Below are 27,379 nucleotides of genomic sequence, written 5' to 3'. Positions count from 1 at the left end.
TTTTCCCGTCAGAGACTCAGAAAGATATTCAAAAGCAATCTGACTTTTATCAACTGAATGAATAATAAAAACGATAAAGATAATATTCTTAGGAGGTGAAAGTTGTCAGTGCTCTGTGAAATGAATGCACCTTACTATGGCTCATTGTAAACCAGACTTGCAAATTGTAGGGACCCTTCCTTGTGCGCCTTTGGTCTTAGGAAGTTGCCCAAGGGCAACAGAACCTCCATTCATTTCCTCCAGCCTTTCCAATCAATGCACAACAAAGCCAGTTCAGAAAAACCTTGCCAAAGTTCGTCTTTTTTTCCTACTCTCTGTAGTAGGCAAAATGTTCTGTTTCATTGCTGCTTTAAACTGGCCACACCAATTTCTTTAAATCAGTCCTTCAGGTTCTAAAAGGCAGGTCCACCTGGTGGTGTTTCAGTACTCAAGATAATGTGAATTTTCCGTGTAAGTAAAGGGACTTACATTTTTGCAAGTATGTTTCAGCATCTTCACATTCTTCCTCTGCCTCTCGCTCTGTGTTCAACTGTATATGTGGATGTATATGAAAATAACTTTATTTAGAAGTGATGCTGCAAATGTTGTTCCCTTGAATGCAACTAGGAGTACTTGGGAGTTGGCCTTGATTGACAGATTACAAATCCAGTGACATTCAGGAGCCCCTGAAGGGGCTCTGTGTTTGAGGAACTATAATGTATCGGTTCAAACTGAGGCAAATTGAAAGGTCTTACCCTTTGTTACAAAAAGCAGGTGAGGGTGATCTGCTGCTTCTGACTTCTACCTACGTCTTTAGAAAACAACTCTTAGGGCTTTTATAAAGCTGTGCTCCAAAATTAAGTAGGAATAATTCCAGAGCAGTATTCACAGTACATAATATATATTCCTTTAAATAAAAATATTAGACTTAAGGTAGATTTATGGGGAGTTGATTTTGTATTTTTTAATGAGTAAAGCTATTCAACAAGACTGAGCCAGGTACTTCCTGTATTCTCTTATCAATGACTTTCAATATTTTTGAATTTATAATTGGTAACCCCAGATCTCATTACTCTTACCAAAGAAACCACTCTCTCTTTGTGTGTGTGTGTGTCTCTCTCTCTCTCTCTGTCTTTCTTTCTCTGTACAGGTACGTTTTAAATTATTCTAATGTACTTAGGGGTATTATGTCAATTGGTTTGACAGGACATTGATTTTGCTAAGATTCAATCTGACGTAGAGGGTGATGAATTCTTTAACAACAGTGCATTTCATTGTAGTTGCATTAGGCTGGGATGGGAGAGAAGTTAAGATTTTTTTCAAGGAAGCTTTCAGCTAGACTTTTTAAAAAAAATCTAAATGTGATCCTGGGGAGCTCAGCTTCTGAAGAGCTATCTTTAAAAAATTATAAAAATATATAAATTAAAAAGTAACCATTATAATTTCTGATCTTTCATTAGGCAATTTTATGAAGGTCAGCCATGCAATTGTATGATTTATCTTCTTTTCCCACAAAGGTGATCCTGCAAAGTCACCTTTCAGGAACGCTGGTGCATTCATGTGGACAGTTTTCCATTTGTTCCCTTACCTTTCTTTAACCACTTCCTCGTGGCATTTATTGATGACTATCAGTTGGTGTGCAGAGGAGCCCTGTCTGGGATCAGCTGTGGAATGTTACCCTCTGAGTTTTATTTTCCCAGATGAGACCAACGGTGCTTTGAGAGACTTTAGGTTTATTTTTAGTAGCTTCCTATTCTGTGGGTCATTTTGCATTATTGCTGGGTTCTCTTGATCCAATGTGTTCATTTTGCATTTCTGCCTCTGGTCCCACTTTCTTAGAGATTTTGAGTTCTCATCTGGATTTTACAGGTCTTTGTTGGCTATGTGTTCTTTATTATATGAAAGACGACTGTATCATATGAGAAGGTGACCACTTTCTTTCCTATTTTCAATAAGTACAGCAACTATTTAAACTGCACCTAATATATGTGATTCAGTCCATACTCTATTCAGAGAGGCTAGATTCAATCACTGTTAATCATTAGTCTACAGTCCTGGCATTCCTTATTATACTAGAAATGTTTTGATTCCATTTAGCTTGTCATTTTGTGGCAGAGGTGACTTTTAAAATTTGAAATTCAAAAACATGTAACAGAGCATAACATTATATTTATTGTCATATTCTTTCCCATTTTCTATTAATATCTTTGGTAATATTTAGAAGATACTGTATAAATTTATAAATATTCATTGCATGGTCAGAAGCTAAACCTGAATGAATATGAATTTTTGCCAGCTTTCTTAAATGGCCCAGCTTTGCTCCATACCTCCATTAGCCGAAATGTGCGGCTGAGAGGCAATAAATAGAAAAAAAGGGTAACTGAGAGGCAGTGAATTGAAAAACTATATAATATCAATTGCAGAAATTTCCACTCTTTGGCAGAGAACTTCCTTATAACTGAGTAGCTTTTTTTCTTTTTCAACATAGAGTTGAAATATGATGAATATATAGAAAATAAAAGCTTATGTTCTTGGCACTGGTACTTTTCCAAGTGTCTTACAAGGTTTTTATTTGTTTGTTTGTTCTCCCTTTTCTGGCCAAATCTCCACCTCTGGCTGCCGTTACACATCCCTGCAAGCCCCTCACCTTTTGGCCAGGGCCTGGCCACCGCGAATGTTCCCTCAGAAGACACAGGGATGCTCTCAATTTGCTCTGTAGCCAAGCCCAGGTTTTCTAACACACCCAGTGGTTAAAATTATGTTTGAAGACCCAGCCAGGTACACCTGGAAGAATGATCACAACTCTATTGCCTTACTTCTTGCCTTTCTCACCTCTGCCAAGTACCCCAGACCGCCAGAAGTACATAAACAAATAAACAAATCATATAAAAATACAGAAAAAGTGGCATCTTTGTGTATCCACTCATTTTCCTAGCATTTTTGTGTTTAGTAACTGTCCGACCTGTCCTATGGGTATTTGTATCTAAATCCTAATGGCTGTCATGCTTCTAAAGGGCTAATTTGTTAGGATCCTAGGAAAATGGAGAACAATCCAATACTCTGATAATATTAATGGTAATAATAGGCAACATCTGGCCATGTTCCTTGCCCATTACAGATGTTAACCTATTTACCAGAAGTGAATTGCAGGGCAAAGCCACACAGACACTCAATGGCACAGTCAGCATCTCGTCCCAGGCTGAGCACTCCTGGATCCTTGCTCTTAGCCATAACTACCCCATAATCTCTCTCGTGCTTTCCAGCCCCCAAATGTGCTGAGATTTCACCATCAGCCACATCTTTTCCTCTATCTCCCGCTGCCGGTTCTGTCCCAGTAATTGTGGGGAGGAGGTGGAAATGTCTTACAGAGAAAAGTGGAAAGAGATTTTTTTTTTTTTTTTTAATCCTTAAAAAAAGAAAATTACCCATCTAAATATAGTCCAGCCCTCAAGGAACCTGGAGCCTGGAGAGAGTAAATGACTTGCCAAGTTTCCACCAAGAAAGATGAAACCAAGACTGTAACTTGATGCTCTTGACTTACATCAGATTTATAAATAGTAATGTGATAGCAAGTCGATATTTGGTTGAAATTCTAACTCAGCTTTTATTTGTTTTGAGTGGACACTGGCTAAAAATTATTGATATTCTTTTAACAAGGAAATAATGATATTGGTGGGTAAAGAATCTAACCATATTTTTGGAAAAGAGTCTAGCCATATTTTTGGAATCTAGCCATATTTTTTTAGGTAAAGAATCTAGCCATATTTTTATTCGATTGAAAATTGTCCCTAAATTAAAGGGACGTGAGTGTTTTGTGCAAAAAAAATGTTATTAAATCAATGAAAGCATATTATTTATTTTTCTCACCTCACGAAGCCCTGGTAGCTTCTCTCTCGATGTAGGCACCAGTACCCTATTCTCCAGAATCCTGTATGGAATATAGATTATTCAGAGACAGGAAAATTTAGTTGAAGGGATATTTTATTTTGGCAGTTTTTTTCTTTGGATTTATTTGAGCTGGTATTTATTCACATCTGAAGCTCGATATGAGGCTTTTTGTTTAGTATGTTCTTGGTCTTATTATTTTACTTTCCTTCCTGGTTTTTATTTATGTATTTTAATGATATACATTTGTCCGGAGATTTTGGCAGCAAGTATATTTTTTAAAGCAAATTTAAAAAAAAGTTGAACAGTAATTTCAATCCTCCCAAAGAACTTATTCCACGGTAACACCCTCAGAATTCTCATTTTTACTGAATGCGGGAATAATTTATACACGGCGGCATAATATTTTTGTGCTGCAGATCTGCTTGTGTTTCTTTTTAAATATCACTTCTCATCTATATATTGTAGAGGTGGCAATAATGTAATAATATCTTTAAAATATGGTCTAATTTTCTCACAGAATACACTTATTTGAGAAGCAAAAATTCCTAAGTTGTTTTCCTTGTGGTAGTAGAATCTTCTGTATTTCCTGTCACATGGGTGATGTGTGTGTGTGTGTGTGTGTGTGTGTGTGTGTGTGTGAGTGTGTGAGTGAGATTTCAATTTGGAAACATTTATTCAGAACCTACTGTATAGAAGGCACTTAACTAAGTGTATAGTAGATACAAAGATGACTAATAGTGACTAAAGTATGGTCAGTCTGTCAAAGAGTATACCTTGTTGGGGAGACATAAGTATAAAACTAACACTAAGGAAGCAGAATCGACTATGGCATAAAGTAGAAGTCCAATGGAAACAGAAAGGAAGGAGTCAAGTATTTTATTGAGAGGCACCAGAGAAGACTTTTGGAAGATGGGACACACAGGACCCTTAAAGAGTGACTTAAGGTTGTGATGGTTAAAGAGGTGACAGGCACCAGAGATTTTGTTTGCATGTCCACAGAGTCCTTGGGAGGTGCAAACATAGTTACCATTGATTTTCCCCCAACAATGTTACTTTATTGACATTTAGCCTACATTTATGATGTAGATAACCTGTAGAAACTGTTTTGGTCCTGTATCCGTCCGCTATTGTTTCGTAACAACTAACCACAACATTTCAGGGCATAAACAAGAAGCGTTTCTTTTTCCTTGAATGCGTCTTTGGGTTGACTGGAGTTTGGCTGTTCTGGCCTGTGCTCAGCTAGGCCTGTCTCTAAACCGCGGATTTGGTCTGGTCTGTTCTAGACGTCTTTGGGAAGCAGCTCTCTGCCTACGTTCTGCTCATGGTGGAGTTTGGACCTAGCTTAGAATTGGCAGGCGGTCTTCTCAGGTTCCATTGACCAAGGCAAATCTCATGGTCATTCCCCAAATTGACAGGCAGGGTGTATACAACTTCCATGGAGGTGTGGAGATGGGGGAAGGAGTGAATGTTCTACATCCTAATCTACCACAGTCCTCGACTGACTGCCTCTTGCTATTCCTTAAACAACATTTTACCTTCCACGTTGACTTGTGGTATTTTTTTTTTGGCAGGGGGCAGGGGTGGGGAGAGGCAGATTTTCTAGGAATTTAAGAGTAATAAATATTTTCTAAATAAAGCACAATTTGGCAAACACACCCGTTATAGACTACTTCCCATATCCTAGCACATTAATAAGCACACTCAGAACGCACACACCACTTCCATGATATTATTCAAGAATAAATAGATGTGATATTTCCATTTCTTTTGCTACTAGCCCCCTTGTTTATTGTACAGAATAACAACTGTAATTCGTAAGGGTTATCATGTTAATCAGCATAGAAAGTAATTAGCCAAATGCCTCCTTGAAGTTTGCTGGGCCACCACCTCAATGACATGTATTTCATCTGGAAGACACTCCTCTGGAAGTCAGGATGTGCTGAATTGGGTTTTAGAAATTAGAGAAATGGTCTCACTGGCATTGGAAAGTAATCTGCCAATTCTCCCAAAGGGCAGACCTTCCAAAAACAAGAATCAGCTAAACAGGGATTGAGCGTTGCCAGAACTAGTAAACAGATTTATAAATCACAAATGCCTTCCATGTGCTCGATGTGGGAGTAGATGATCCATGGCAGGGGATTCTTTAAATGCAGTGCACGAAGAACCCAGATCTTTGTACAAGTGAGATTTGTCTCTCTCTCTCTCTCTCCCTTTCTCTCTTTCTCTCTTTCTCTCTCTCACTTTCTTTCTTCTCTTTGGACAGATCTTTCAAAACTAAGGGAACACCGCTGATCAGCAGCTCTGTGTCCTCTGTGATGGACTACCAATTATTTTGTAATTGTTATACCCGTACCACACACCTTCGAGTAACTGAAAACGTTAAGCTCTCAGTGTAGTTGTAATATTATCATCTTATTATCACCAATTCCCTTGTATGGTGGGTTGACTGAGCAGCTGTTTCACAGACAAGCTGATTTCTTTCAAGCATTGCTCTATCAGAGGCTGAAACCAGCCTACCAGAAGGGTTCTTGGTCCTGAATGTTAATGAGCAGACAAGTGTCTGTTCCCTGACAGTGGTTCACTAATCCTTTGAGTAAGTATGGCTAAATTACAGGACAAATTTTATTTCAGTTGAATTGATCTGCCACTGGATAGAGAAAACGGGTTTTCTTATTTTAATGAAAATCAAGAAAAATATTTAATGGCATGTAAATTAGAGCTCAGTGGAAACATTTTTGTCTTCAGACCTGAGAACACAGTAGCTCATTGTGGACTGGTTCAGCTGCATGGTGTGTATAAAGATGATGGAGACCTCATTATCTCCTGTGAGATGTGATGTGCAGTGGGAAGCAGTATAAGCCCTCACTCTCTAACTGGAGTTTTGTATCATTTCTCAAGTGATATGGAATTGGAATAAAAACGGGCTTTCTTCCTTCACCGAGACGATGTAACATCTCCCTTTTCCAAACAAATAACTGGGTAAAGGAATAAGAAAAGTGTTTGTATGCTTTTCTAAGATTCAAAAGAAAATTATGCAGATGAATCTTTATCTGAAATGACATACCTTGTCCTGATGGAGTCCCTGAAGTGGGCAGATAGAAAGAACAAGATGGGCATAAATGTGATAATGGTTGAAGCTGGTTGATGAGTCCATGGGGCTTTATTATAATGTTCTCACTTTTGGGTGATTTCTAAATGTATGTAATTAAAATTTTTTTAAAAAAGAGAGAACTGACTTGAGCACATACAGGATGAAGATTTCCAGACTGTGAATTCATTCTAGATACAGAACAATGTCAACAGGTATTGCCACTCTGTCTTGCGAATTCAACAGTAGTAAATCACGCAGGACACACCATTTTCAAATTGCAAAGATGAACACAACTTATAGAGATTTTTAACTCAGGTCAAGGCCACTTAGTTTCTGCTTCCACCCAACATTTTATTATTGTGTTGCTAGAAATGGCATCTCTAGTTTATCCACAGGAACAAGCCTATTAAAATTGAGGCTTAATCCTTAGATCTTCCTGTTAAGTGTGATTCAAAATGTCAAACTCTTGGTTAGAAGATGTATGGACAGCAAGACAAGCAGATTATTCAAACACAAACTTTGGCAAGATTCAGAAGAAAATGTAAAGCATATATTATAAGTGCATTATAAATAACATTTCTATATCACTAGGTAGTCCTCCAATGATTCTCGGTTGAAGGACAACCAGCATGAGCTCTGGGAGTTTGGCATTTTAGCAAACCCAAAGGAAGAGACAGCTTGTCTAAACAATTAACCCGTATGATTCCATGTATTTCATTAGACAGGAGGAGAATCCTGATCCCAAATTTGGAGATAGAGTTGGTAACCAGCTACTAAGCCTGCATGATTCACGACACTCAGAGAAATTGTAAAACAAATAAAAAAATTACTTATTACACTTTCAGAATTTTCCATTTATTATTCTTTCAAAAGGGTTTTTTTATATTCATTAAATGGAAAAATATTATTCTTCAGATGATTATATATAGTAGTACATGATCTTCACACTGTTTCCTCCCTACCTAGTGGTTTAATTGAGTCCAAACAACTTGAAAATGAAAAGCAAACTTTGAAGGAAGATAGCAGGAAATCGGGCCTCCAAGGCTTTTCCATGCTGGAAGAAACTGTACTTCTCCACCTATTTTTTATTTCTGAAAATTTCTTTGCATATTTTCTCCTTTTGAAAGACAGTGTGTGGTCATTACAGGTTTTGGTCCTCTTGCCCTCCTGTCTCCTTCTCCTCAGTGCTTGTATAGTTGACACCTTATCATTTTCACTTATTTAGGAGTGTTCTTTTAATAGTATTCTTTTTTAAAAAGTATGATCTATTGCGTAGTCCCTCTTGAAGTCTAAGCTCATTAAGTATAGAGATTAAGTTTCCTATTTCTATTTTATCTTCCTATACTTGACTTAATATGGAACATATTTAATAATGTTGCAGTGTTGTCTGACTATGGCACCGACCTGCACAGACGCAAGGGCACAGACCAGTCAGATGAATTACTTAAGTTCCTATAATAAATACGATAGAAGAAAATAGGAAGCCTTGAATTCTAGTTATCTACTAACTCTTAGGGTCCATAAAACTGGAAGTCATATTTGATTTGAGCAGCATTTATTCCAGTGGTTTTAATGGAACTAATTTTAAATTCCCAGAATGAAGATAGTCTTTATTTGGAGTGGAAGTAGAGGCCCTTACCTCAAAAAGCGGGATGAGTGTGCACACACACACACACACACACACACACACACACACACACAGGTATATACACATGAGTAAGGAGGGGTTAAGGTACACATTAGTCACTCGAAGGACCAGTTAACCCACAGATTTGTGTGTTCAAACACTGGAGATTTTGATTCTGTGGTCCCTCAGGGACTCAGAAATCTTCATTTTGCTTAAGCATCTCACATCTCTGGGTCAGCATACTTTGAGTATCACTGGCTAAGTGGAGTTGAGAGATCGGTGATCAGGATGTAGATCTGAGTCAGAGAAGGATGACAGCGGCTTTTAAATCTTTGCTTTATCATGTCAAGGTCAGTTTAAGTCTGCCAATAAAACGTCCCCACTATGTAAGGTGGGATTCAAGCATCTTTTGACCAAATAGTGGATTTTACACATTAAGCAAGTTTCTCTTTTTTCCCTCTGATTTTGACAGTGAATTACACTCCAGATCCACAACTCATTTAATCTTTTGCCGATCAAAATTATACTTCAGTTGAATTTTTTTATATCTGTGAACTAAAAAATTATTTTCTTTTTCCTTTTATTTTCTAGTTTATAGGATCTAACAGATATTTATTTTTCACCATCTAGAAAATACATTTCAATTTTTTTCTTTTTTTTTTTTGGCTTGGATGATGTTTTCTGAAGCCAAATATGTAACTTATTTTTAATAGCATTTTTTTGATTCTAAAGTATTATATGTTTATTATAGAAAACTTGGATTATTTAACTTTAAAGCATTAAATAAAAAGTTACTTTAAATTTATGCTCACTTGGGGAAAAATAAAACCAGTGATCTCTGAGGAAAATGAGGTAAAAATGTAATAATACTAATATTTGGTTTCTCATGAAAGCTTATTCAAATAACTTCAAAAAAGAACTCTTAATTAAGAGTTGGAACTCTTAATTCTTTTGTTTAATAGTTTATAAATATAAAATGAAAAGCAGAACCCAGTCTCTTTAGGAGGGAGGGGATTTCCTATTTTCTGGGGATAATGTTTCCCTATACTTCATAACATTTGGTCAATAAAACTTTGGACCACTTTTACTATAATTGAGTTGGTAGTCTTTATTGAGAGCGTAATCAGAATTATGACAACGTAGTTCTGAAGATTTGAGTGGTGTAATAAATCATGACTTATATTAAAGACTAGGTCAAGGAAGTACTTAGGATGAATCCTCCTCACAAAGTAATGATTTAAGGAAAATAGAGATTTAAGGAAAATAATATGACAAATTTTAATGTCCTCTTGGAATAGTAGTCTAAGGTCTACTGACTTTGTTTAGCTGATCATTAGGTCAGCCAGGCTTGCTGTCACTCTCTCCGCAGCGCCCTGATACGTTTTACTACAGGAAGTGGCTTCTATCACCATTGTCAGGCCTGGAGAGTTCCAAGTCCCACAAATAGAGGATTTGTGCATGGGCACAACCTCCTGTCACTTTCAAGGTTTAGCTCTTTTTCTGGTGCATAGAACTCTGGATTGTGTCCTGAGATCAAAGTAGTTTGGGAACCAACTTTAATTAATATTAGTGTTATACATTTTTAAATTGCTAAATACATTCCCCAGAAGTATGTATGCTTTTGTTTTCCAGTGTTTCAGATTACTTTTCCCTTTGATGCTTCTAAATCAGGAGTCTGTTTTTTTCCATGTAGATTCTAGGTGCTTAATGCCAGCCCTCCATTTTTTTCTTCATTCACTCATTCATTCCCCGTGGATGAGGAAGGGTCTACTTTGTTCATGACATCATGGCAAATATTACTTTTAAAAAAAGCCATGTAAGCAGCACAGGTCCTGGAGTCAGCAGACTAGATTTCAAATATAAGATTTGCAATTTATTAAAGTAACCTAGGAAGTTTCTTGAAATCTTTGGGTTCCATGTTTTCTCTTTTCAAAATGACTGTAATAATCGTAGTTTTGAAAATATACATGAGGAGCCTAGGGAGAGTCTGGCAAAAAGTGAGTATTTAATACATGATGACTCTCCCCTGCTCTTCACTCTGGTCAGCATCATTGTGCTTACGTTGTTATCCTCAAGGAACTGACAGTCCCACGGAGCCACCTAAACAAGAGCCCAAGTAGCAGTAACCCAGATTGGTGCCATGAGTGAAAATACAGAGAAAGGGGTAGAAGGGAATGAAATTACTTCATGATGGGGAGACCATACACAACTCTGTGAAAAGACAGAATGAAAACTGTCTTGGAAATTAGGAAGGATTTGGACCTCAGTTCGGAAGGATGTGTAAATGTGCGGGAAGGCATGGAGGTGGGGAATCTAAGAATACAGGCTTAATTCTGTTTGTGGAACAGAGGATGCTTGAGTGAAAGAGGAGTTGGACCCATTATTAAGGTCCTTGAGAATGTTTAAAAAGTGGAGAAATCAGTCTATTCTCTGAAAATCAGTGGGTGTTCCTTTTTATTTTCATTTAAATAATTGAGTTGACTGTTGATTTTGTAGTTTTGTTGACAAAAGTTAAAATCCCTGTTGAACAACAACTAACAAAGTTTACACTGTGGAGTTTGTTCTGTTTAATTAATGGCTGACAGCAGACATGTGGATTAGAGAACAAAATGAATTCAGTTGATTCCTTAGATCCTTCAGTGTGAGCATCTGTATAGTAATATTTGTAAATAAACAGTGAACTTCCAGGCATCTGTGATTGAGTTTGACTCACGTGTGGTGCATGTATGAGAATTCTTTACATTAGGACTGCGAAAATGTTGGTTCTACCTCAAAACACAAAGTTTCAACACTGATTTGTGGGGAATGGTAGGTTTAAGCATAGACTTTTCTTCTGCTATCCTACTTTCAGGTTCCTCACTACAGTGAATGTGTGTTACTGTTAGAATCACAGAAAATGTTAAATGGTTCATCTGATTATGAAATGAACATTACCTTTCATAAAACCCTTCTGCATACAACATATCTCAGCCCTTGAAATGAGTTGTCCTGTGGAAATTTTCTCATGAGTGTGTCAGGTCCCAATTTCAAAAGGGAATTTGTATTTAAAATTGTTAAATTTCACATTGTTATATTTCATAAAATGTTAAATTTCTGTTTCAAATATCTAGCATAAAAGTTCCTGCAACAACGTTACATGCAAATATATAGGACAAGAACCCTACTACAAATATTCCAATCAGCAACAGTAGTGGACGTATAACTAATGATAATTGCCCACTTCATGTAATGAGGTGAATTTTCTCAGTAACAATTTAGTATACAACCGATTTACTATCTAGATCGTTGGGGATGGTGAATACAAATATCTCTGTGCACTCAAATCCTTCCTATCACAGAAAATCCCAGAGCCTCTGGAGCTCTGTTAAGAAGTCTGCATTATGTAAAGATATGCATATTTATTTCTTGTACATTTATATAGCGTTTATTAAATTGCTGTTGGTTTTTCAGAGTTGCTTTTTAACAACCTTAAATCCTCATTTAAAATGTGTAATTCTTAAATGCAGCTAAAATCTCCACTGGTTCAAGTTATTAGAAATGGACTGATCCACAATAGCATGGTGTGCTCTTGGCTTGCTGCCAGTGGTGAATGAATGATGCATCACTGGATGACTAATTGTAACTCTTATCCCCAGGTTCACTCACTGTGGTTAATATTGAACCAGGTCTGTTTGTGCAGAGTTCTTTAAGAGGCCAAGACATTAAGATTCCTTAGCGTAAATATCAACCAGGCATCACCTGCACACCTAAATGGATTTCTTGCCAGTGAATAATGCTGTTCCTTCACTACACAGTCTACACAGAAAATGCCAGAACTTGATTTAGGGAGTGCAGCCATCTTCTGACTAAGGTTCTTCTTTAAGGGCCCTTTGTTGGATGAATCCAGTTCTGCTCTGTTCCATTCCTCATTTGAATGCAGTATGTTCTAAGGGTCATCAGTTTTAGGCAAAGTTGAAGAATAGATTTTTTTAAAAAAATCAACAATATGTTTTCCTTCCTCATAAGAACTTTGCTCAATAGCATAGTACTATGATTTTGTGGGAGCTGAATAAAAACTACCTTGATAACAAAGCAGAAAGTTCAGCCATTTTTCTTGCTAATATAATACTCTAAATGTGGCTTTATTCTCTGCTTTCATTGTCCATTATAAAACATCTTTCTTAGTATTTGGACAACAATCAAGAGACATCGTTGTTGTCAAATATCTCAACAATATCTCTTTAACATAAGTAATATATTGAAAGAAATAAAGCGTCAGTAACCTTTAGAAAGGCTAATTAACTTGAGCAATGGTGACTAATAACAGTTTTTCTTCACAAAATAATTTTTGACATCTAAACAAACACCAGCACATGGAATAAGCCATAATGCTAGATATTTAGCATTTCAAATTGAAGAAGACCTTTCTTTTTAGTAGGTGATAAGATACTAAATTTAAAGACTATAATTACTTTCTCCCATTGGAATACTAGGGTCTGAGGAATAGAGGATATTTTTTTAAAGTATTAAAAATAAAGAAAAATGTGCTTATGAAAAATACTTTTAAATGAGATCGATCTGCATTTATATCAATAATTGCATATTATACCATATTGAGTAACCCATTGTTGTGTTTTTTTCAACTGCAGTTCTTATGTCCCAAAATTGTTTTCTTTTCCATTTTCCCCAGGAAACAAAAATAAACAGGATCCTGAGTTACACTTTGTATTTTACACTAGCTAATAGAGCTGGTATTGGGAAACAGTGCCAAATGTACAAGAGCTGAAAGGTTTTCTTTTTGAGTATTTGTTTGCAAAACAAGCCCAGGATAATGGAGGATCATTTGTGGAAAGCTGAACCATGCTGGGTGCTCATTAGATAACTTAGAAAGACTCTCTGGTTTGCGTCCCCCCAGCCCCAGTTGTAGACAGTTGCATGTGTTTCAATTAAAATCTCCATTTACTTCCAGCTGGCAATGTCAGCATCCATTCCACCAATAGAGAGTAAAGGTCACAGCCCCTCGCCTGAACAGACATTTAAAAAAATATGCCATTTGCCTTCTTTGTATAGGTACCTTTGAGCCACCCAGAGCAAGCTTGGAGAGAAGATTCTGAAGGGTCACATTGCATGGGGACTCTCCCCTTATTTACTGATGTTTCTTTGGTAGCTGCTGGCCCAGATACTGTAACTGCTGTTGCTTTGTGCATTGGGATCCAGCAGCAGCTGTTGTTCTTTGCTGGAGCGTGTTTCTGAAATTCCAAATTTAATAGTCTGAGACCTTAGTCATTGAAAGCTACGCTGAAAGTTAATTTGCTGAATCCAAGTTTATCTTCCTACCTAAACCACCGTTTGTGATAGAGCCTTTCCCCTGTGGTGCGCGATAAACTGAGGAAAGGACTTACTTACTGTCCCTAGCAGACTGAAGGGAAAGAGAAAGCAGTGGTTACAGAGCAGGGCGTAGGCTGCGTCTCCTTGTGACTTGACTGTATTCTGACTGTCAGACATTCGAACCCAGGCCCTGCTTTGCTGCTTCTACCTCCATGGCTGTGGGCAGCCTGATGGAACTTCAGTTTCTTCATCTCAGACCATTAGGATAATAAATGCTACCTCGTAGAGTGTTACAGTGAGACAGTAAACATAAAGCACCTATGCTAATGCCTGGCCCATAGTTAGCTTTTACTCTTTGCCACACGAGCCATATAACATTTATGAGGTTTTTCTGGTAAGTGAAAAGGTTTTGCATTCCCTTGCTTCTCTTTTGAGCCACAATTAATTTTCTTGCCCAATAAATATGAACATTCTCATACATTCAGAAAATTATAGCTGATATTTATTTATACTTTGCGCCAGGCACAAAGTGTTTTACATCCCATGTAGCCATCGCAACAATCCAATGAGGTAGGTGGTATTACTATTATTATTCCTATTTTCTAGCTGAAGAAGTTCTTGCCTAAAGACATAAGTAATTTGCCTGAGTTCACATAGCTTGTAAGAGACAGAGCTGGGATTGAATCCAGCCCCAACCCTTTAGTAAGTTGTAGTTTCTCCCACAAGGAAAGCAAATCAAATTACCTTGAAATGAAGTATTTGAACTCTGTTTCTGAAGTGAAAGTTTATATGTTAATAATGGGAAGTTAAGGAGACTCTACCATCACGTTGTAGCTTTTTCTACTCCCTGGACTCTAGCTAGTTGGTAGATGGATTCATTTCATTAAAATTATATTTTATTATATTTTCAGTGGTAATCGTTATTTCATGACTAAGTCTATGCTTTGGTATTCTTACTTGGGCATGTTTCGGTATGATTCAGTTAACCGTAAAAAGGCATGGTAGCCTTAAACTTGACATGTCTATGCCAAGATGGATCTAGTTATAGGTGCCACAAGTTAAACATGGCAGGAGGGTAGGGAGAAACAGTATTTAGAAAGTATAGTCACCACCAACAGTCTGGCTAAACAGTCTACCTCTCTGCAAAGTTACCAGGATTCTCTACAGACAGGAGAGTGCAGGCACGGGGGATTCAGGCACAAGTGATATGTCAAGCCACACAGAGACACAGCTGACCCTTGGGAAAAGCCAGTCCTGGGCACAGAGGATCCCAGTTTAAGAGTGAAACAGAACTTACATCTAAAGCTAGGCATATGAGATGCACTATGAAGATAGAATCTCAGACACAATAAATAAGACACATTTCCCAACCAGAACTGGTACCCCAAATTCCAACCCAGATAGTAGTAAGTATGGCATTTGGGTCTAGAAATTCTTGTGTCCTTCATTGCTAATGTCAAGGATCCTGTATCTGCAGATGGGAGACTAGGAACCAAGGAGAGATAGATCCTACCAGCAGAAAAGGTGCATTTTGTTTATTCTTAGGAAATCATCCCAATAGTGTGGAGTTGCAAGTTGGCAGAGTTATACTGAATTGTACAAAACATTAAAAACAAGATTTTAATGCAAAATTTTGCTATATATTTCATACTTTAGCTCATGAAGAAAATGGTATAGTTTGTGATAACATCACTATTTTAAACTAAGGATAAAATACAGTAGTTCTCCCCCATCCAAGGAGGACACGTTCCAAGACCCCCAGTGTCTGCTTGAAACTGCGGATAGTACCAAATCCTGTGTATACTGGTTCTTTTTTTTTTCTGTACATGCGTCCCTATGATAAAGTTTATAACTTAGGCACAGTAAGAGAATATCCGAATTGCCAGCATCACTACTCTTGCGCATTGGAGCCATTATTAAGTAAAATAAGGTTACTTGAATACAAGCACTGCAATATTATGACAGCTAGGTGGCTACTAAGTAATTAATGCGTGTGGTTACCATGGACAAAGGGATGATTCACACCCCAGGCTGGACAGTGAAAGATTTCATCATACTACTCAGAATGACGTGCAAATTAAAACTTATGAATTGTTTATTTCTGGAATTTTCCATTTAATATTTTTGGACCTCAGGTAACTGTAACCAAGAAAAGCGAAACCACGGATAAGTGGGGACTACTGTAAAGTTTCTAAAGAGTCTATAAAACCTAAAAATAGGTACCCTTGATTTTGCTAATATTTTTTCTCTTATTCTTAGTTAACAGTCTTGTAAATTTCCAATGAACTCAAATTTTGCTTTAAATGCAAACAGGTACTGTATACAGAGATATATATATATACACAGATATAGTAGATTTTGTTGTATATAATGGTAACTGGTAACGGTGTTTTATTTTGGGGAATGAAATCAGCCTCTGGGAACAGGATTGAGAAAAAGACATTTCAATGTATATCCTTTTGTACCTTTTGAATGTTTGATTATATATATATAGGGATTACCTATTCAAAAATATAGGTATTTTTAAAATACCTAATTTATTAATTTTTAAATACCTAATTTAAAATTTTTAAATACAATAAATGCAGCTATGCTAAAGAAAATCATTACTCTTCAAATTTAGTCCTTAACAAGATGTTGGAATCAGGTTGTGAAAGTCTTTTGTTTTCCTACTCTCCACTCTCATTTCAAAAGTAACCACGTTCATGTCAAAGTCAATGATGAAAACACTTTTAAGTGCCGTGAAACGTGTCTTTTTCCTCCTCTGAAGAATACTTTTTACCTTCTAAGAAGTGAATGACTTTGACATTTGGATGTTGTACTCTTTCTTTTTTAAGTATGTTATGTCATATGAATTAATTCCAGGAAAAGGCCAATTCATTGTTTAAAGATTTTGCATAACCAAATTAGGTGTTAACTAGGAGCTATGTCTTGGGAATTGCCCATTACCCCACACTCCTTATTAATATCCTAAGTCTATTCCTTAGCCCTATACTGTTGCTTTTAATATTTTAAAATTTCCTACCTTTTCCTGTGCTATTTCTAATGCAAACTTGAAGATTTTCCTAACCTGAGATTTAAGAAAGTCAAGCAAGACAAACTTTACATCAGAATGTAGCATTTTTATAAGTTGATTTTCCTTCTTCAACTTTGTCAACATATTGGTTTCATTGTCATTCTCTTGCACGTCTCTTTCCTTATAGTCAATTCTTTTCTCCCAAATGCCCCCAATCTCATGGACCACGTGCATGACTTCAACACCATTATCTTCCCTTGATCTGTGTCTCCATTTCTGTGTTTCTCTTTCCTTCTTTCTGTTGTCAGTGGGAAAGAGCAACACCGAGTGTAACGTTCTGCAATTTAAGACTTCAATTGTATATCTGCTCCACTCTGTCAGGTGCTGGTCACTCTGCAATTTTGGAAATGAGAAGCATGTAGGGAAAACCCTGAAAGGAATTACAGTGTGTACTGGTTAATTGCTTATATGGCAGCATTTTAACAAGAAGCTTCCTCAGGGATAAAGGAATATATATCCTTTGAATTAACAAATTTAAACTTCTCATTCAACTCTTTGCCTTTTCCAATAATTGACAGTATCTTGAGCTTGACTTTGTTAGGAAGTGTGTGTTTTCTTGATTTTTAAGGACATCACTACTCGAGTGGGCTTTGAAAAGTATATTGATGTTTTCTTTTATCTGGGGACTCTGAGAATCTTTATAAGTATAGGCTCATTAAAAACACATCTAGGCATTGTGGTTGCTTCAATGATTTAGGAGAGAAGAGGGAAAAACAGTGAGGGGGAATCACCTTCAAAAGATAGATGCCCTCATGGCTGACCTAGGACCAGAGGTGACAGTAAACAGACCTCCTACCAGACATAAGGCAGTGCCATCTGCCTTTAAGAGATCAGAAAGATGGAGAGCCAGAGATTTGCTGTAGAATTTTTACCTCTCCTCACAATAAATGAACTGCGTTGTAAGCCACTGGTCCTGATCGCTGCAAGGGCAGTTACTGCCTGAATATTATTCAGTAGCTTATGCGAGATACGTTGGTAGGTCTTATTTTCTCAAAGTTAAGTCCTCAAACCGTATGTTAATTAAACATGTTGTATATTGTCAATATGCCTTATAGAAACTTAGCAATGAGGTTCTTCTCTATTAAAAGTGATAATGCTCAACTGGTGCATTTCTGGGAAGCATTTAAGTCATCACATTTGTGGAACCCACTCCTTCATACCAGAGATGCATAGTTAAGATGACTCTAACTGAATGAATAAGCTAGTTGTCACGGTGAAGATAGTCTTGTTAACAGATAACTACAATAACAACACCATCTGCACTATAGTAGACACATAAGCAGTATTCTGGAAGCAAGGAAGATGGAGTGACCACCTTTATTGGTTTAGTCAAAAGAGATCTTAGCAGAGCTGATGGACTGTATTGAATTTTAGCAGAGGGACAGGAATTTACTAGATGAAGAAGGAGGGAATGGTTATTCTAAGCAGAGGAAAGGGGAGAAAATATACAATGTTTTAAAATATATTTGACCCCCATGACTTTTTGTGAGAAATAAAATAATCTAATTAGACTATTGTTCTATTGGAGAATAAAGTTGAAAATATTGGACTATATAAACCCTGAGATTTCTTCTAGCTCTAAACATTTCATGATTCTACATGATTCTATTGTATCATAAACACTGGAGTTCAATTTTTCACCTAAAAATGGCTGATCTGATTCATTTTCACCAAGAACACATGTGGGAACACTTCAGCCTCCATCACCTGGTTACTTTGAAGGGACACTATAGGGTCTGATAATTGCAATTACGTTTTCCTTTAATGCTATTTTGATATGTATTGTATACTCAGACTGGAAAATTCTTGAGGTGTTGCTGCATCGAAAGGCATGACTTTCTTACACTTCTTTTAGATTAGAGATTTATGTTCCAGCACATTTCTTTTGAGGTGAACTTGAAATACCAGTGAAGTCCTACCCTATTCATTGTCAGAAGAAAACTGTCATCTTAGGTTGGTCAACAGTTATTTTATTTAGAAGCACAGGAATTAGGCTATTTAGATGTCATTAAAGGCATTCTATAAAACTTGGTAGTTCAGCTTTCTTGGAGGCTCACCATGGTCAGATATTCTAAGACCGACTGCTCCTTTAACAGCCAAGAAGAGATGGCCCAACAACAGACAGAGCTCATAGGGTTCCCCCACAGGGAGCTAAGAATATTGATGAAGAAAGCAGTAAACAATACAAATGCCTCCATAGTGCTATTTATATCTGGTATGATTTAGTTCATCAATAGTAGAACAGACATTAGAAACTTTCTATGAGCAAAAGGGACTTAAATAAGAAGACAGGACCATTTGAAGACATCTTTCAGAATTGGATCTTCTAAACTCAAAGGATTCAGAGCTTCTCTCCAAAGAGGTAGTAGTTACCTGCACTGATAATCTAACAGGCTGTGCACAATTTTCATTCCACTTATAGAAGTACTCATTGTGCCTTTTTGTAACCATTTGATTAACATGACTCTTATTAGCTAGGAAAAGATAATATCTTTCTTTATAAGTATTGAGATTGGTCATGAGCTTGACTCAGCAATCACTTGATAGTGATTATTGTGGAGTAGTGAACAAATCTCTCTCTCTGGAGATGTTGAATTCAAGAGCGGTGGATGGTGGGGTAGAAGGGAAGGGAAGGGCAGAATCCATGAGACTCTATGTTCCACACAAGTGCCATGAGGTATAAAGTAGAGAGGGATTGGAAAGAAGACAATTACTAGGGGCTGGAACCATAGAAGCTAAAGCAGTGAGTAAAATAGAGGAGCTCAAAAGTTGAGAGGTATCTGTTACTGAGATGAGACTCTCTGTGTGAAATCATGAACATCCTTACAACAAATCTCTACAATTTAATGTGACCTGAGGGTGTCTCCATCTTGCATTCTGAAGAGGATCACCCATTCATGTTCAATAATATACTATTTTTCTTAAAAATATTGATTTTGTTATTTCTAAAAACAAACATTTCTACTCCTTCATTAACTGATTACTATCACCTTTGGACTGAAATTGGCTTGCACATATATTTCAGTGTCTTTTCTTTTTTAATTTGAATTCCAGGAATTTTTTGAGAAAGAACAATTAAGGTACTGTTTATCCCAGACTAGTTTCTAGAGGTAACTGCTGGATTTAAAACTTGGCAGGATACAGAAAAGACCTCATGCCAGCTCTGCCTCTAATCCTGATGTGCATTTATAGAGCATACTTGAGCATCTGAGGAGAGCCTCAGGCAAGACTTTTTCCTAGGATCCCAAAGTTAGTTTTGTTTTAAATATTTTTGATCCCTTCATTTACACACAATGGATTTGGAATCTACCATAATTGTAGATGTGAACATTGTATCATGACCCTCTATTGCTAAAGATAAATAAGATTATAATTAAGTGTGAGATCATTAATGAAATAGAACATTAGTCAACATTAACAAAGAGGGTGAAGACAATATAGAAGAAAGAGCATCAGTTTTGATTTGTAGATCACTTAGCTCTAGCGCTTATTTGGCTTATGGCTCCAAGAAGTCATTTAACATCTCTGAGCTTCAATTTCCACATTTGTTATATTGGATTAATGATAATACAGATAAATCAATTCATGTTTATGATATTAAATAAAGGTTCTTTATCCTTTCCCATTCTTTAACTAAGTATTGAAAAGTCATGAGATTGAATTTAAAGGAAAAAGACAGAAATCCTCTCATTCAGTATAATCTCTGCTACTCAAAGCATGGAGAGCAAGAGTTGGCAATGACCAAGAGCTACTGAACACCACATTACCCATGGTTGTAAGTCATTATACTAGGATTAAGGAACGTGCTTCCCTGGGATCACTGAGTAATTTCCATAACTTAGTGGAATTATAAATTAAAGGCAAGCATTCAGTGATTTCCTAACTCTGGTATAAAATTTAACTCACCAATAACAAGAAGAAGAAAGTGAGGAGAATCTGTTTTCTTAGTTATGTATTACAATCTTTGCACATTTTTTGAGCATGACAAGAAAATATGGGATGGTGAAGATTCAAATATATTATAAGAAATATCTCTTATTCAGACTTTGTATGAAAATGAAGATATCTTAAGTCCCAATGTTTGAATTAGCTTTAAAATATGAAACATCTGTATATTCATTGGACATAATAAGGGCTTCAAGTGATATTAATTGAATTAATTATTGCATATTGTTGATGTCTTGGCTGTCTCTAAAAGGTTTATTTCCTTAAACATATCACATTATTTAATGTCACTGAATATGTTGATGGTGCTGTTCAAATGTCAAATAACTGCCAGAGTTCTAGGAGAAAGCTAGCTTTCCATGCATATTTAAGTTTCTAGTGCACTGCAAATCATTAAAAAGGAAAATCTTGCCATTAAACCATATCATCTTGGACTCTCTTACATTGAAAAGAAGGACTGTCAAGTACAATATGAGACATAAATATCTATTTTAGAGTGTATGCTATATTAATTGACCTAATTAGGGTTGAATGTATACAAGTGAAATCTGCCGTTCTTGATTGTGGAGGGTTGAATTTTAATTACACTATCATTACATAATTACCATCAGTAACCACTAGTGAGTACCTGCTATGCATTAGGTAAATTTGCTTTTTGTCAATACATGGAGAGACCCTCATGTTACAGCAGAGATTTTTCTGTATTATGCAGAGTTACTATGTTGACTTACAAAATGCAGTTGTAATGGCTGTACCATTTAGTAATATATAAATAGTCATTTATGTGGAGATGTATGACAGGGGTGGGAGCAGAGGGAGAATATTCTAGGCACTAAGCACTGTTTAGGAAAGTAACTTTTCTCTGTGTCGATTTGTGGAGTAGATGAAGTAGAAACAGAAGTAAATGCATGGATATTACAGGGAGTAAGGTTTATACACATAACAAAGAAGATTTTCCCATTTAGCACGGCCCCTTGGAATTGTGAATTTGCCAGTGCTAGACACGATTACAGAGAAACTCAATTTTTTTTTTCCTTTCAGGTATGTTGTAAAGCAGTAGTTTTCAAATTATTTGCAATAGGAAACAATCCTTTCAAATGGAACATTACACAAAAGCCCGATACATAAAGCAGAGAGAAACAAGAGGCCATAAGTATAAATGTATTTTATAATTAAAATGAATGATAATTACTTATTCATAACTCAGTTGTTGGCTTGATGAGAGTCCTGGTGTTGGTCTCCGGTATGTTAAAATAGGGGGCTTGATATCTTTCTCTGTGTTTAGCATTTGTTTCATTGCAGACTTTTATTTAAAATTGTGAAATATGAATCAAGCCTTTGAATCATCTATGAAGCCCTGTAATGTAGTTTTAATGTCAGCATTGGAGAGAAGAATCCTGCCCTGTATTGTGTGGGAGAGTGAAGAGGGGGACATGATTTACCTCCAATGTGTGTGAGGAGTGCCTAATGACTGAAAAGCCTGAAGATCTTTCTGGGGTGATTATATATGGGTGAGATTGTCTATCTCTCTATGTAGTTATGATTATGGTTATATAGTTATCAGATACTTAAGATTTAGAAAATTTTACTTTATGTAAATTTTAATGCAGTAAAATATGCAAAAACGCTGTCTCTTTCAAGAGTATAATGATATGCTTTTATAATCATTGTCCAGCTCAACACTAAAAATAGCTGTTCTAGAGTTTAGCTCATCACTGCCTCGTTTCCCCAGCGTCCTCCTCCCAAGCTCAGCTCTCCCCACCACACGCGCGCGCGCGCACACGCACACACACTCTCTTCTTATTGCTGCCCCAATTTGAAAACTCTAATTCTACTGATTAGCTATCCATACATGAGAATTAAATTTAGAATGTTTTGATCCCTGGTAAATTTGCATGGAGGGAAATCTTGTTTTCATTATCTGAGTTGAAATTGGTTCACTTACGACTTTAATATACCAGAAAATCGATATTAAGAATTTGTTTTGTATAATTTTATACCTCTTACAAATTTATAATTTTCTAGAAATCCATTGACTTTCCAATGACTGTTTCAAGATGTGATATCGTAGTTGGTATTCAAATCTGCATTGAGGAAATAAGCATGTAGGACAGCATTTAGCGATTTAGAGTTTTTAAAAAGGACTTAAATTGATTTTTTTTTAATCTAAAGAAAGTGTTACAAAATTTAGCTTATTGATCAAATCATTGTTTTTTAAGTTAAACTCACTAGGTGGCATAAAATTTGAGGCTTATATGATAATCTTTCATCAATATTTTTTTCACTACCTTTGCATATGTTAGATATTTTCTTTACATTTCAGATAGAGATGGGAATGAAGATTTTGGGTGATAACTTCCGTTGAGCCAACCAGCAGATGAGCCCTTTTATTTACAAATTAAACTACAGAAAATTATTGATTCATTGGTCTCGCCTTTATATGCTTTAAAAAATATATATGATCTGATTTTTTTTATAATCTAGTTTTACTTTCATTATAACCCTGCAAAGTTGGCATACCACTGTCATTTGGAAATCAGGATAGTTGAAACTTCAAGCTAGAACTGGGCCAAAAACCTTAATCACAATCTACATCTAGGGCTCTTTCACTGGCTCACAACTGCCCCAGATATTTGCTGTTGTTCATCATGAATGTGGTCCAGGTTCGATTAAAAGAGGCTGAAGAGATAGCTGTAGACTTTCAAGAAGTCCCTTAAGGGGTTTTCTGTATACTCTCAAGGGATTTGAATGGGGGCTTGATGACTCTTATACATTTGTAGTGCTTTTTCTAACTTGTAGAGGGGTGCTTAACTCATGATTCGGAACCATTATGGATGTGCTCTTTCACATCAGAAACCTAAGAGACTCTAGGAGAAATAAACAACAAACAAACAAACAAAAAACCAAATGAGAACTTGGGAATGACATTTACTAGAGGTTCTCAAAATGTGGTTCCAGGACCATGGGCATCAGCATCACTAGGTAACTTGTTAGAAATGCCAGTTCTTGGGCCCCACCCCAGACCTACTAAATCAGAGACGCTGGAGGTAAGTCCCAGCAATCTGTGATTCAACACACCCTCCTGATGCTATTCATGCAGGTGACAGTTTGAGAACCACTGCTGTATGTTCTTAAGCTTCAAGCAGTATTTAGAAACTTACTCTTATTTCATAGAGAAATAAAAAGTGTAGAAAGTTATAAATTCTAAGAGATAGTAATTCTAATTGGTTTGTGAAGATTAGTTGAATAGATATCTTTTGTACTTGGTCTTTCAGAAGGAACCTTTAGATCTCAATAAAAGCTTTGTTAAGCCAGAGCTTTTTATTTTCAAAACAGTTTGCTCTATGCTGAACTATGAGACCTCAAAAAAGTGTTTTGTTCTTCCTTTTATGTTAAATTCCTTACATCTCATGACTACAGAGAGAAAGCTAAATTGTGCATAGAACGTTATAAAAGAAAGTTCACAATGTTGAAGAGATGGCAGGTCAATTAAGATGAAATTGTCCTGGGTCCATCAGGTCAAAGTCAGCCATTACCTGAGGTGGTGGAGAAGGCAGGGGAAAAGGTTGGGGTATTTCAAGTCATAAAAGAAAGACTCTTCAATGAAGTCAGTAGATATTTCTTGAATGCATATTATATGCCATTGAATTTTCTAGGCACTTCAGATATTTATCAGTAAATAATAAAAAAAGATCACAACTCTGGTAAGTTATATTCAGGGAGACAGATGGTATGTAATAAACATTGTAAACAAGTAAATTATAAAATATTGATATATTGGAAATTGATGGTGTTGTGGAAGAAGTTTAAAAAGACCCCATTAAAGGGGATATGGTGGGGCAATTCCAACTAGACACGTTATGGATAATGTGTTAGGTTATATGAGATAGGCCCTCGTTTGATAGAATAGATTTATTTAGCAATTTTTAGCAATGAATGAATTTGTGATGGTTCATTGGCTCTCCACTTACCAGTACGCCCTGAACCTGACAAATCTATTGGAATTGAACATTTGGAAACGTGTAAAAAGAAAACCCAAATTTAATATTTCTTTTAATGGGAATCAAGCTGTTACAAAGAAGGAATTTTCAAAACCAACCAAACAAGCAATAACAGTTAAAAAAAACCCAAGAAAGCTTGCACACGGATGAAATGAGAGAATTAAGAGTTAGCAATTGGGTTAAATTGAGCAGCCTAGACCTAGTTCATTAACAGAGTTTAGAGCCAGGTGCCTCCTTTGTATGATTCCTGGCTCCTGCTGCAGAAGGTGGCTGTGTTTTAATAGGAGCCTCCTTCTCTCAACAAGTCTACATAAACTGATTGATGCTAAACAGTAACTTTCAAAAAAAAGAATTCCATTCTCTGCCATTTCCCCCTTGATATGCTCATTCCTCTCTACCGCTTACTGTAGGAATTAAACTTTATATACTGATACGTAATCCATTGTCCTTTACATTGTGAATATCATTCTCTACCAGGATTGAGTTCAAGAGCATGGATCCCCATGCTGTGTCTTGTTAAGAAATGGGTAATAATGCATCAATTGCCAAGAATACTGTTTTTATGAGAGATGTTTTTAATAGCACACATTCACGTATCATGTGAACTTTTGTGTGGACGTCCTGTAAAGATTGAAGTCTGATTTGCTTTGTTGAAGTCTAATTTGAATACAGTTATAGGTTGAATTGTGTCCCCCAAAATGATATTGAAGTCCCAACCTCCAGTTCCTCAGAAGGTGACTTTAATTGGCAACATGGTTGTTGCAGATGTAATTAGTTAAGATGAGAGTGTACTGGAGTAGTGTGGTCCTTAATTCAATATGATTGGTATTATTATAAGAAAAGATAGAGACACACAGGGAAAAGATGGTCATGTGACAAAGGAAGCAGAGATTAGAGAATGAATCTACAAGCAAGGGTTTCCAAGGATTGCCGGCAAACCCCAGAAGCTAGGACGAGGCATGGAAGGATGATCCCTTAAAGATTTCAGAGGGAACAGAGCCCTACTCACACCTTGATTTCAGACTTTAGCCCCCAAACTGTGAGACCAGAATTGTCTGTTGTTTTAAGCCACCCAGTCTGTGGTACTTTGTTATGGCAGCCCCAGAAAACTAATACACATGCTATAAACTTCAACAGTTTTAAGTACATAATTCAATGATTTTTAGTAATTTACAGAGTTGTGCAGCCGTTACCACAATGCAGTTTTAGAACACTTCCATCACCCCAAAAACATTCCTCCTGTTGGTTTGCAGTCAGTTCCTGTTCCTCTTTGCCCTGAGCCCCAGTCAACTGCTAATCTGTTTTCTGTCCCCATAGATTTGCCTTTTATGAGTTTTTCATATAAATGAAATCATAAAACATATAGTTATTTGCTTTTGGTTTCTTTCAATTAGCATAATATTTGGGGGGGGGTTCATCCATGTGGTACAGTTTTATTGTTTAACATCAAATTAATTTTCCCCAAAGGCTATCCACATGTGATGACAAACCCTGGGAAGTGCTGAATATATTTTTTGGCCAACAAGGAAGTGCTGAAAGGAGACATGAGTTGTCTGTTATGACAGGACTTAAAATGCTATTAATGGGGTATCTAAGGGGATGTTATTCCAAGCCTTTATTTAATTCAGTGGTTCTCAAACTTGAATACATATCAGAATCACCTCTAGGATTGGTTAAAATGCAGAGTGCTGGGCCTCAACCCTAGAGTTTCTGATTCAGTAGGCCTCTGCTGGGGCTTGAAATTTTACATCCTTAACAAGGTCCCAGATGCTGCTGCTGGTCCGTGGACCATCCTTTGAGAATGACTGCTTTAACCAAAAGCCGCATTTGGTAGCGTTGACTCCTTTATTTTTCATCTGCATCATGCTTCTTCTCAGTGTCTCATAAGAAGTAGGAAGATTACTGTTTCTTAACCTAGAGTCGCCTTTAGTCCAAGTACATCTTTGAAAGCTGCATTTAAGTTTTGATAACTATCATCCATGCCTTCTGTGGAATATTACATCTCCTGAGAGCTTTTGGTTTACAGGATAAAATTTAAAAATCAATCAGCTTAATGTTATCTCTGTGCTGCATGCCTTCTTGAGATCATAGTCACTTGCCCTATTTTAGGGAAGTCTCAGATCCATAAAGCTGCTGAGAATTGCCAGCAATTTTTTTCTTTTTTCACCCACCGAGCTAGATTGAGACCCAGTTGCTTAAATGCGCACAGGTTGGTCGACGTCTTCACTGCATCGGTAATAAAAAACACTTTCTTGAAATCATCGACTCGCCATTAACTTAGCTTTGCTTGAATGTGTTTTTATCTCCTTTATTTCTGGCCTGATTGAAAGAACCACCTGAATTGCATTGTCTCTTCTATTTAGTGTGTTGTGTACTCACAGCTGCTTGTGTAGATTTATTGTTATAGTAAGAGTAAATACTTAATATTAATTTAAAACATTTTACTGTCAAAGCAGATCATTTGT

General features: G+C 36.6%; 1 protein-coding gene and 1 long non-coding RNA gene across 3 annotated transcripts in view; one reads left to right on the top strand and one right to left on the bottom strand.

The window, feature by feature from the left end:
- GPC6 (glypican 6) overlaps positions 1-27,379 on the top strand; it is a 1,071,594-nt gene that overhangs the window by 284,271 nt on the left and 759,944 nt on the right. The gene's annotated exons all lie outside the window — the stretch shown is intronic.
- The window catches only part of LOC309647418, a 774,616-nt gene that overhangs the window by 706,343 nt on the left and 40,894 nt on the right, over positions 1-27,379 (bottom strand). The gene's annotated exons all lie outside the window — the stretch shown is intronic.

This window comes from Balaenoptera physalus, assembly GCF_965194825.1.
Source record: "Balaenoptera physalus genome assembly, chromosome: 18".
NCBI lineage: Eukaryota > Metazoa > Chordata > Mammalia > Artiodactyla > Balaenopteridae > Balaenoptera > Balaenoptera physalus.
This window is presented reverse-complemented; position numbering and strand designations above follow the sequence as displayed.